Source organism: Silene latifolia, chromosome Y (assembly GCF_048544455.1).
Source record: "Silene latifolia isolate original U9 population chromosome Y, ASM4854445v1, whole genome shotgun sequence".
NCBI classification, from domain to species: domain Eukaryota; kingdom Viridiplantae; phylum Streptophyta; class Magnoliopsida; order Caryophyllales; family Caryophyllaceae; genus Silene; species Silene latifolia.
Window position 1 is genome coordinate 430,337,896 of NC_133538.1, and position 12,325 is coordinate 430,350,220.

General features: G+C 41.1%; 1 non-coding gene across 1 annotated transcript; it reads left to right on the forward strand.

Moving 5' to 3' along the window:
• The first annotated feature begins 9,861 nt into the window (after positions 1 to 9,861).
• LOC141635927 (small nucleolar RNA R71) lies at positions 9,862 to 9,968 on the forward strand. Its single transcript, XR_012540580.1, has one exon. It is a non-coding gene; the product is annotated as a small nucleolar RNA R71 (small nucleolar RNA).
• Positions 9,969 to 12,325: the final 2,357 nt, after the last annotated feature.

A 12,325-nucleotide genomic window follows, 5' to 3' on the forward strand; every position in this document is an offset into this window, starting at 1 on the left:
CCAACTGGGACTTGCCGTTTGAGATAATGTGTGATGCCAGTGACTATGCACTAGGAGCGGTGCTACGCCAACAGAAAGACAAAGCTTTAAATGCAATCTACTATGCGAGCCGAACTCTAGATGAGGCTCAAGTGAAGTACACTACCACTGAAAAAGAGCTGCTCGCTGTAGTTTATGCCTTAGAGAAGTTTCGTTCTTATTTGATTAGGTCAGAAGTTACTATTTTTACTGACCATGCAGCTTTGAGGCATCTCCTTGCTAAGAAGGAGGCTAAACCACGGCTATTGAGATGGATACTCCTTCTTCAGAAGTTTGATTTGCAGATTAAGGATAAGAACGGAGCTGAGAACGTTGTAGTTGATCATCTGTCGCGACTGACGCGACAGGAAGGGGAAGATTCTCTACCTATTGATGATTCTTTCCCTGACGATACTTTATTTGATGTTTTATCGTCTATTGTTAACCAAGAGCCTTGCTATGCAGATACAGCTAACTTCGTTGTCAGTGGCAAGTTGCCGCCTGACCTTTCTCATCAGCAGAGGAAGCGTTTTCTGTATAACGCTACGCAGTATTTCTGGGATAATCCTTATTTATTTAAGGAATGTGTAGACGGTCTCTACATATGGTGTATTCCGCAGTGGGAGGCCAAAGTAGTCCTGGAAGGCTGTCACTCCTCTCCCTATGGTGGTCACCATGGTCCTTCGCGCACCGTGGCTAAGGTACTTCAGTCTGGTTTTTTCTGGCCTTCTTTGTTTGCTGATGCTAAATCTTTTGTTTCAGCTTGTGATGCTTGCCAACGATCAGGGAACATTTCAAAGACACATGATATGCCACAAAATGGCATCTTAGAGGTTGAGGTTTTCAATGTCTGGGGCATTGACTTCCAAGGACCGTTCCCGTCTAGTAAAGGTAAAAGGTACATTTTAGTGGCGGTAGATTATGTGTCGAAATGGGTTGAGGCAATTGCCTCAGCTCATTATGATGCCAAGCCATGATAAAAATGTTTATAAAGGTCATATTTCCTCAATTTGGTGTCCCTAGGGTCGTCATTAGTGATGGGGGAATGCACTTTAAAGAAAAGAAACTAACTTCTATTCTGTCTAAAGTTGGTGTCCAACACCGACGTGGTTTGGGGTATCATTCCCAAACTAGTGGTCAAGTTGAGGTCTCTAATCGCGAGTTGAAAGAGATCCTGTCTAAGGTAGTTTCTAAATCACGGAAGGACTGGAGTCTTAAATTAGAGGACACATTATGGGCCTACAGAACTGCCTTTAAGACACCAATTGGTGCATCACCTTATAGGTGAGTTTATGGGAAATCATGTCACTTACCTGTTGAGTTGGAATGTAAGGCTTGGTGGGAAATTCGTGAACTTAACTTTGATCCTAAGTTGTGTGGTCAGAATCGTCTTTTGCAGCTTGATGAGTTGGAAGAATTTAGGCTTAATGCCTATGATAGCTCGCGCATTTATAAAGAAAAGACGAAGAGATGGCATGACAAGAGATTTCTACCTCGGGAGTTTCATGTTGGGCAAAAGGTGCTGCTGTTTAATGCCCGATTGCGATTATTTCTTGGCAAGCTGAAGTCCAGGTGGAGTGGTCCTTATACGGTGACGGCTGTTACCAAATTTGGATCCGTGGAGCTCAAAGATTCTGAAGGTAGTAGGTTCAAGGTGAATGGGCAATATGTGAAGCATTATCACGAGGCAAATGAAGCAGACAATCGTGTTGAAGTCTTGTACTTCGACGAGCTAGGCGCGCCAGTTAATTGATGCCAGAAAGGTCGTGCGGGACCTCTTAAACTTGCGCTCTCCGGGAGGCAGCCCGGACTGTTTTATTGTACTTTTGTTGAACTTTTTATGCACCCTTTATTTTCTCCTTGCTTTGTTACGTGTTCTGCAGGTTAAAGCACTCGATCGAGTAGTTTTTCTACTCGATCGAGCACTTTTGGGGTATTATTCACTCAATCGAGTGATATATATACTCGATCGACCAGCTGCATAAACACGTTCACTCGATCGAGTGATATATATACTCGATTGAGCCCTTCCAGACACCAGTTCACTCGATCGAGCAGTTCCAGGCCACTCGATCGAGTAGTTACGTCTTCCAGCTGCTACTTTACGTCTATGGAGCTACTGCTTGACTTTCTTTGACCTCCCATGTTCATGGTCGGTTTGGGGAGGTCCCTCTTCATGACGTTTTGTAAGTATTCCAACTCCACTTCTCCTTTTCTCTTCAGTTTGCATTTCTTTCCCTATTTTTGGTACAATGAGGGCATTGTACAGTTTGGTTTGGGAAGGTATGCATCCATATCTGTGTCTGCATGTTTTCTTGCATTTTTGCTTGCAAGTTTACTTATTTTCGCATGCATTGTCGTTTTTAATTCAAAAAAAAACACAAAATTCAAAAAATTTCACGTTTAATTTGAGTCGGAACGTTTGAACTTTGACGCTACATTGAATCCTTACTTTAACCTTGCATATTCTTGACATTTAGTTGGCATGATTATGTGCATGATCTACGAGTTTTTGTTTCTCTCTTATCTGAACAAATAGACTTGATTCATATATCGGCTAGCTACTTTACATTCTGAGGTTAGAGCTTTAAAAACTGGTGACATTCATGACCGGTTTCATTTAGGATGTGAGTAGTACTCTCTTTAAGGCATGTAACATCAATTTGCATAAGCATGAGTCTAGTCTTCTTAATACCTGTATGCATTCGGTCTGTGGATGGTGACACATGTTAGGAGAAGCAGTTCCCTTTTATTTCATTCTACCCATGAGCCCCACATAGCCAAATTGCCTTTTTGTCCTATTAGCTACTATCTATAATTTTTCCTACCCTAGCCGAGCTAGTGATGAGTAGCTGTTTGGAATGTTTTACTGCAGTTTGGTTATTTTTATCTGATTTTAGAAGATGGTGGAAGAATTGAAGGGAATAAAAGAAAAAAAATGAAGGGAATGAAAGAAAAAAAATGAAGGGAATGAAAGAAAAAAAATGAAATGAAAAAGGAAAAAAAAAAGAGAACGAAAAAGATGAAAAAGAAAGAAAAATCATGTGCGAAGAAAAAAAATGAGAAATTGTATGATGATTTTCAATCCCATGTTTTACTTATATCTTATGGGGAGTTGACACCTGTTCTTTGTTATATTGAGTACGAAGTTGGAATGCAGTTCAAAATTTGGATTCGTTGTTGCTAGCCTGGCTATTAACCCCACATATCCAAATTCATCTTAGCCCCTTCTTAACCATTACCTCACTTACCCAAATGTAAGTCCTCGGCATGTGTCTTGGTACTTAGTATGGTTGGAATGCGTATGTACGGTTGTAGAGACTTTATTCATGTTAACTGCATGCATGTTCTTATAGGTCGAGTTAGGAGAGTGTCTTTACTTCTTTCTATCTTTCACGTATATACTCACCTTTTTCCTAATTTTGAGTGATGAGCGACCCGTGAGAGTCCGATATCTTTTTAGTCTTGCAAGGTCGACGGTTCAGTAAGTTTGAAACATTGATTTAATTCGTTTGCACTTCTCGTTTGCCACTTTGTTAGTTGTTGCATTAAACTGGTTTTGGTGGGTGATTTGTAGCTGATGCGTTGGTCCCGTTCCACTGTTTATTCTTAGTTGCATTCATAATTTGCTTGGGGACAAGCAGAGGTTTGGTTTGAGGAGATTTGATGCGTGTATTTTATATAAGGTTTTTACCTCATTTTTACACGCACTTCTGTACTATTTATGTAGCATCTAGCTACAAATAACCCATGATACCCGTCGTGAGGTGTCAAAAGTAATATTTATAAACTCCAACTACAACTATAGCTAGCGGCAGTCGGGTCGAACCACAGAGAGGCAGACGTAATTTCTAGTTGTTTAAATTCGGTCTAAGGTAACAAAAGGTGGGGGTTTGATTGGGTTTGGTCTATAGCTAATAACAATAAAAGAAAAGTAAACTAATGAAATATATAAAATCAAGTATAAAAGAGGTACTAGGATGGTCGGTTCGTTATAGTTTTGGCGGCAGCATATTAAACAGGTCTAAATCAAACACATGAGGCGGGAAATAAAGAGGTCCTTTCGGTCCACTCTTAACAAATAGCATCTTTCGATCTCGCTATAGGTCCCTAATATCACTAATACTAACTTTCGTCCTGAAAGGTGATTTACGGTCTAAACTTTACCTATCTTCCGATCTCAGCATAGTTTAGTCATTTTAATTGGTGATCTAGCAACTGTCCCTATCTCTCGATCTAATGGGTCAGCCATATCCTAAGCATTCAACTAGTCGTGTGCACTCCATTCGTCGAATAAAGAATTAAAACAATTAAAACGAAAATAAAACCTCACGTGGTCAGTCGATCGACCAACACGCGAATTAAGCCGTGTTCATTATATTGCCGCCTACACTACAATTCCCCTACATCCTAGCACAAACTATTTAGCTACTCATACTAAGGATGATAACAACAATAAAACTAACAAAATAGACAGAAGAATTCATGCTTGAAATAATAGAACAGGCAATTAACATAAACGATAATTGGCTTGGATTCTAACTAACAATTCTATATCTAACAACGCAATAAAGATGAACTAAAAGTAGAACAGAAGGAATACCGAAAATTGCAGAAGAATAGTAACGGAATGATTAGAAGTATGAATAAAAATCCGATGCAACCACTATTCCAAACCCTAACTATGATATTCTAAAACTGAATGTGAAACTTAGATAAAAACTCGGATCAAAACTGGATGCCTCAGATCCGATGTTCTAGGTTACGTTATACAAAGAAACATACGTAACACTTATTATCAAAACCTAAACATAATAGGCTTCAAGTTCCTCGATCTTTTAATTCTCGTCTGGGATAGCAGCTTGGTCGATCGACTAAGCATGGCAGTCGATCGACTGCTCTTCAGTGTACAATAGCTTCTGGAACCCGCAGGTTGGTCGATCGACCGAAGGTAGTGGTCGATTGACTGCTTTAGCTGCTACTTGACTTCTATAATCTCGTGGATTTGTCTTTTGGGCCTTGAATTGCGCACCAAGCTCGTTCCTTAAGCGAATACTTCACGTCAAATGCAATGCAGGATACTCGGGGACGGATTTAGCTCGATTTTCGCTGGATTCTTCACATTTCTGCAATAAAGTACAAAAACACGAAAGTAGACGGAAATAGGGGAAATGGTAGCTTAAACTACACAAATGAGCTCTGAAATGCGTGTAAAATGGGATGTAAAACATCATATAAAAGACACGCATCAAACTTCCCCAAACCAAACCCTTGCTTGTCCCCAAGCAAGAACTAGACTTGATCTAGTAACCTAATGGAACGAGTTCAATCTCAGAGCGAAATGCAACATGTAAAGCCTAAACAAATTTAATGCACAACCAACAATCAATTAGCAAATGAATCATGCAAGCGAGTTATGGAGTCGTTAAAAACTGCTGAACCGTCAACCATAGAGACTTATTAAATCGGACTCTCACGGGTCGCTCATATCACTCAAATAAGCACAGGTGAATAATGTAAAGATGGAAAGAATTCATTTGTAGTGACACTCACTTAACTACGACCTATAAGAACATGCCTGCAATATAATATGAAAGCAATCTCTATGACCGTACATATGCATTCCATCCAACAAAAGACCATGACACATGCCGAGATATATATGTGGATATGTGAGGTATGGGTAAGAAGAGGCAAAACATTTATGGAAAAGTGGAGGTACAGGTGATCAAGCTAGTACCGAAACGGAACCATATGGCAACATCCAACTTCTTGCTCAAAAACAAATGAAACGGTGCTATAGCAAGCACAAATCTCACAATCTCCAGGTATAAAGGTAATCAACTAACTCCCCATAAGATATGGATAATACATGGGAGCAAAAATCGCCAAAAGATAAGGATTTGAATTATGCGAATTTGATTTCTTTTTCTTTCTCTCGAACCTCGGTCGATCGACCTATAATGCCAGTCGATCGACCGCTTAAACAATACACATGCGTTTCTCTTTCTTTTTGAATCATTTTTTTCACTTCTTTTGTTTTCTATTTTTGTTTTCTTTCCTTCCTTTCTTTTCATTCTCCCAACTAAATCTCAATAAGAGCATTTACCACCAAAAACGAAGTAACAATCCCAAGAACACGGACTACTAGCTTGACAAAGGACAGGCTATATGTAGGATGTAGTAATGGGACAAAAAGGATATTTTTGGCAGTGTGGAGTTCATGGGCAAAACGAATAAAGGGAAATCTCTACCACATGTGTCAACAAACCACAAACCAAATGCATACAGGTATTAAGCAGATTAAGTTCATATTTATGCAAATTTATATAACATGCCTCATAAGGAGTACTACTCACATCCTAGATAAACTGGTCATAGATGTCACCAGTTATGGGCTCTAAATCTTAGAAATATGATGTAGTTTGCCAATTTTCAAAGTCAAGTCTCAAGTTCAGCAAGTAATTAACGAAAACTCGTGGATATGCATATATGATTCTACTAATAACATGTCAATTAGCAAGGCTTAGGCAAAAAAAACAGATGCAAATGCAATGTCATCCTTGAAATACTACCGTTCCGACTCAACCTATATGCTAAAATAAACGTGCATTTTATTTGAATTTTTTTGGATTTTTGAATATATGAATGAAATAAACAATGCAAAACAAAATGTAAACGTGAATGCAAGCAAATGATATGCGACACAAAAAACCCCTTCCCCAAACCAAATCGCACAATGTCCCCATTGTGCAAAATCATGTAATGAAGAAAAGAGAAATGGGAATTTGCGAGAAAATTTAACCAAATAAAACATGACATTAAGTCGAAATCGGGAACTTACAAGACTTTAAGCGCAGCAAAGGAAATCTCCCCAAACCAGCGTGAGCTAGGAGGTTTCAGTAGCCAGCAATGCTACTAATAAGTACCTGAAAGACAAAACAAAACCCACGCATAAAATCGAGAAGGACAATAATGAAGCGGTATTATGTGCATAATTGGGAAAAATAGAAGAAATAAATAAAATGACGGGAGATAAAGTGGAGTAGAAAACTCCCTTAAGTCCGCAAATCGACCAAACATAGCAGGAGAGAGGTCGTAAATGGCAGTACGGCAAAGAGTGCAGGTCGGTCGATCGACCACATCACTCAGTCGATCGACCGAGGTGAAACGAACAAAGAGCTCCTGGAACCCGCAGATCGCCGATCAACCACTCGAGCGCGATCGATCGAAAATACTACTGTTACTTCTTATTTCTTCGTGTTTGCTCAATTACTTGAGCTAAAGAGGTCTAAAAACCTGCAAATGCACAATAATACGCGCCCAAAATTGCGCAAAACCCAAACTAAAGTCTAAAACGTATAAAATCCTAAGCAAGCAAAATAAAATGCGAAGTTTCGCGCACACAAAAGCGATAAAAAGTGTCTAACAAAAGCAAATAAAATGTTTGGAAAACATGTGATCAACTAGTAGTTGATCAAGAACGGCCACGGAATGGCCCACTTCTTCGGCTTCTGGCTACTAGAGGTAGTCTCAACGGTGCTTATCTTCTCAGCTGCACCCTTCTTAGCTTCCACGTCCGTATGGCTCAACGGATCAACACTTTCATCATCTCCCCAGTCGATGACCTCTTCTTGCTCATCAAATTCCAAGTCGGACTTTCGTGCCTTGACCGGCTCGTTATCAACTTCCTCATCGGTGGCATAGCTAAGGCAACCAAGACCTCCTCGTGAAATGATTGGCTTCTTCGCAGCTAGAGTGACTTGCAGCTCTTCCTTCCCCAAACCAGTTCCTGCAATATCAGAAATAGACAAATCTTCCTCCAATTTGCTCCCAATCTGGGGCGGACGGGTTACAACAGGAATAGAGACAGGAATATCAGGAAGCACAAAGTACGATTTCTTGTCAGAAACCGTATTACAAGTCACATGCCACATGGGGTCCTTTTTCTCAGTAGGTTGGGCAAAGACAATAGAATGCTTGCCTACTTTAAAAGTCAAGGTACCTAGACCAACATCAATAACTGCACCAGCAGTGTGCGGAAATGGCCTACCCAAAATAATGGGAATGTGGGCATCCTTAGGTATGTCAAGTACAACGAAGTCGACGGGGAAGAAAAACTTCCCTATTTGGACAGGGATGTCCTCTAAGACTCCTATTGGCTGGACCGTAGATCGGTCACCATCCAGATCGTCATATCTCACATCGCAACCTAGTCAATTTGAGCTTCCTAGCAAGGCTCAGGGGCATGACACTTATACTAGCTCCTAGGTCACATAATGGCTTCTCAATAGAGAAGGTACCTATATTGCAAAGAACAGAAAAAGCTACCCGGCCGGCTAGTTTATGGGGCGCAGCAGTGAGACGATAAGAACAAGTTTCCTCGGTCGGTGGGACAAGATGACCTGTTTTCAAGTGACTTTTTCTTATACAGGAGTTGTTTCATGAATTTAGTGTAGGCAGGCACTTGATTGACCAACTCAAGGAAAGGAACTTGTACATTCAAACTACGAATAACCTTTTCAAATTTATTGAAAGATACCTGTTCCTTTATCGGCACTAGTCTCTCTGGATATGGGGTTGAGAGAAGCACCTTAGCCCTCTCCTCTATGTCTCGTATGCCGGCATCCGTGGACTTAGGCTGAAAGTCCACCACCTTCTCCTTATTGAAGCTTGAACCCTCCTCAGACCGTCTCAAATATGAGCCATTGACCGACATTGGGTCGAACTTCGGAATCGGGACGGACCCATCTGCACTCGGGTCTTGCCCCGATACTTTCCGAGTTGTCGAACCCCGGAACAAATGGTCTCTCAAATTGTCGAGCATTGAAGGACAAAATTTCTCAATATCAGTAGGGGCCTCAGTCGATCGACCACCTTGCTCAGTCGATCGACTAAGGTGTACAGTTCCATAAGCTCCTGTAACCCGCATATCAGTCGATCGACCGGGTATATCAGTCGATCGACTGATGTACCTGGTAGACGCCTTGTTTTTGTTATTTTTCGTGAAAGCTTTCTTTTGACTCGGTTCCGCCTCATTCTTTCCAGGGGCATCCTCGACCATAGCAGGCCCCTCCAGGGTAGACCCACTCCTCAAAGTAATGGCATTCAGGGTCTCTTTCTGGTCAGTTTGAGTCGGTAAGGGTCCGGGAGCTCGAGTGGTACTCTTACTAGCCAATTGAGCAATTTGGCTCTCTAGTAGCTTCATCCCGGCTTCTCTAGCTTGGGACTCCTTCAGCAGCAAGTTCTTAAACTCAGCAAAATCGGAATTCTGGGAATGTTGCTGCTGCGGCACATAGGGAGGTTTATGGTATCGTTGTTGCTTATGATGAGGGGGCACATAAGCTTGCTGCTGCTGCTGTTGTGGAGGTTGAGTCGGATTCAGGACATTCTAGCTACTCCACCTCAAGTTGGGGTGGACATTCGGCTCATAGTACGTGTTTGTCTGCCTATAGTGTTGAAAGGCAGCACAAGACTGAAAGGGGACAGAACAATTTTCTGAGACATGCCCCTCAGCTCCACATATTCTACAGACGAAAGGACCGTCTGAAACAGCGTTAACATGGTACATCCCTCCTTTAGAAGCTCCTCCCAACTCATATTTGTCAAACCTTGCAGTGAGAGCTTCTAGTGCAAAGAACAGAGGAAGATTCACAGCTCTCCTCCGGTTTCCTCTCGAATTCCCATATTCAGCCTTATGAGTGGCCAAATCATCGATGATCTTTCACCCCTTAGTCTCTCCCATGTTCTCAAGAAATCGGCCATTGGTCCGCAGACATCCAAAATAGCCCTCGATCGTCATACGACCCATTGTAGAACTGGTTGCAAAGACTCCATTTTTCGAACCCATGGTGCGGTATGGTTCGCACCAGTTTCTTGAAACGGACCCATGCTTCATGGAAGTTCTCATCAGGCCCTTGTTTAAAGCTCGTGATCTGAGCTCTAATGGCATTCGTCTTCGATGCAGAGAAGTACTTTTTGTAGAATGCCAGGGCTAAGGAATTCCAGTCGGTGATCCCATGAGCGGCTAAGTCCAGATCTCTATACCACTCTCTTGCAGCGTTACGAAGAGAGAAAATGAACATGGTCTCCTTGATCTGATCTTGGGTCACACCGGCCGGCAGGGGTATAGAGCAGCAATAATCAATAAAAATCTCCATGTGCTTGGCGCATCTTCATTTGCGGCTCCCCGAATCGGTTTCTCTCAACCAGGTTAATATAGGAAGGCTTTGGCTCGAATTTTCTCGCCTCCCCCAGTAGCTCGAATCCTTTGTAGAGATTCGCACCGTAGGCTCTGAGTGACTAGCAATGGTTGCTTCTTCACCATGACTGGGATTTAGAAGTAACTGTCTCAATCAAGAAATTGAAGCAGGAGATGTAGGTGGATCTCCTTCGAACAGAGTGTTCTCGTAGTAGCTTGACAGAGTACTCAGCACTTCCTCTGTCGGTAATACCCTTTATGATCGTCTCAACTCGCGCAAGGATTTCTCGATCTCAGGATTTAATGGTACTAGTTCACCACCCTGTGACCTGTGCATAAGAAGAAACTAAAAAAAGAATATAAGAAAAGTTTAAGGAACTGAAGTCCCTTAAACTAAAGAAAGACTGAATAAAAACAACTAAAAATTAGAACAATTGCCTCCCCGGCAACGGCGCCAAAATTTGATACTCGTCGTGAGGTGTCAAAAATAAAATTTATAAACTCCAACTACAACTATAGCTAGCGGCAATGGGTCAAACCACGAGAGAGCGGATTTAATTTCTAGTTGTTTAAATTCGGTCTAAGGTAACAAAAGGTGGGGGTTTGATTGGGTTTGGTCTATAGCTAATAACAATAAAAGAAAAGTAAACTAATGAAATATATAAAATCAAGTATAAAAGAGGTACTAGGATGGTCGGTTCGTTATAGTTTCAAGCGACAAGATATTAAACAGTCTAAATCAAACACATGAGGCGGAAATAAAGAGGTCCTCTCGGTCCACTCTTAACAAATAGCATCTTTCGATCTCGCTATAGGTCCCTAATATCACTAATACTAACTTTCGTCCTGAAAAGTGATTTACGGTCTAAACTTTACCTATCTTCCGATCTCAGCATGGTTTAGTCATTTTAATTGGTGATCTAGCAACTGTCCCTATCTCTCGATCTAATGGGTCAGCCATATCCTAAGCATTCAACTAGTCATGTGCAGTTGATTCGTCGAATAAAGAATTAAAACAATTAAAACGAAAATAAAACCTCACGTAGTCAGTCGATCGACCGGGTAGGGTGGTCGATCGACCAACACGCGAATCAAGCCGTGTTCATTATATTGCCGCCTACACTACAATTCCCCTACATCCTAGCACAAACTATTTAGCTACTCATACTAAGGATGATAACAACAATAAAACTAACAAAATAGACAGAAGAATTCATGCTTGAAATAATAGAACAGACAATTAACATAAACGATAATTGGATTGGATTCTAACTAACAATTCTATATCTAACAACGCAATAAAGATGAACTCAAAGTAGAATGAAAGAATACCAAAATTGCGGAAGAATAGTAACGGAATGATTAGAAGTATGAATGAAAATCCGATGCAACCAATATTCCAAACCCTAACTATGATATTCTAAAACTGAATGTGAAACTTAGATAAAAACTGGATCAAAACTGGATGCCTCAGATTCGATGTTCTAGGTTACGTTATATAGAAAACATACGTAACACTTATTATCAAAACCTAAACATAATGGGCTTCAAGTTCCTCGATCTTTTAATTCTCATCTCGGGATAGCAGCTTGGTCGATCGACTAAGCATGGCGCGATCGATCGCTCTTGATGTACAATAGCTTCGAACTCAAGCAGTTGGTCGATCGACCGAAGGTAGTGGTCGATCGACTGCTTTAGCTGCTACTTGACTTCTATAATCTCGTGGATTTGTCTTTTGGGCCTTGAATTGCGCACCAAGCTCGTTCCTTAAGCGAATACTTCACGTCAAATGCAATGCAAGATACTCGGGGACGGATTTAGCTCGATTTCCGCTGGATTCTTCACATTTCTGCAATAAAGTACAGAAACACGAAAGTAGACGGAAATAGGGGAAATGGTAGCTTAAACTACACAAATGAGCTCTGAAATGCATGTAAAATGGGACGTAAAACATCATATAAAAGACACGCACCACCTCCGAATATTCTACTTTGGTTCGTTTTATGTAAATTTCAGGAATACACCAAAGAGGAGTTAAATCGAGCTTTAAATCGTCCCATTTGCATGCACTTATGGAGAACGAGGAGCCAGAGCTTGGAATCTAAC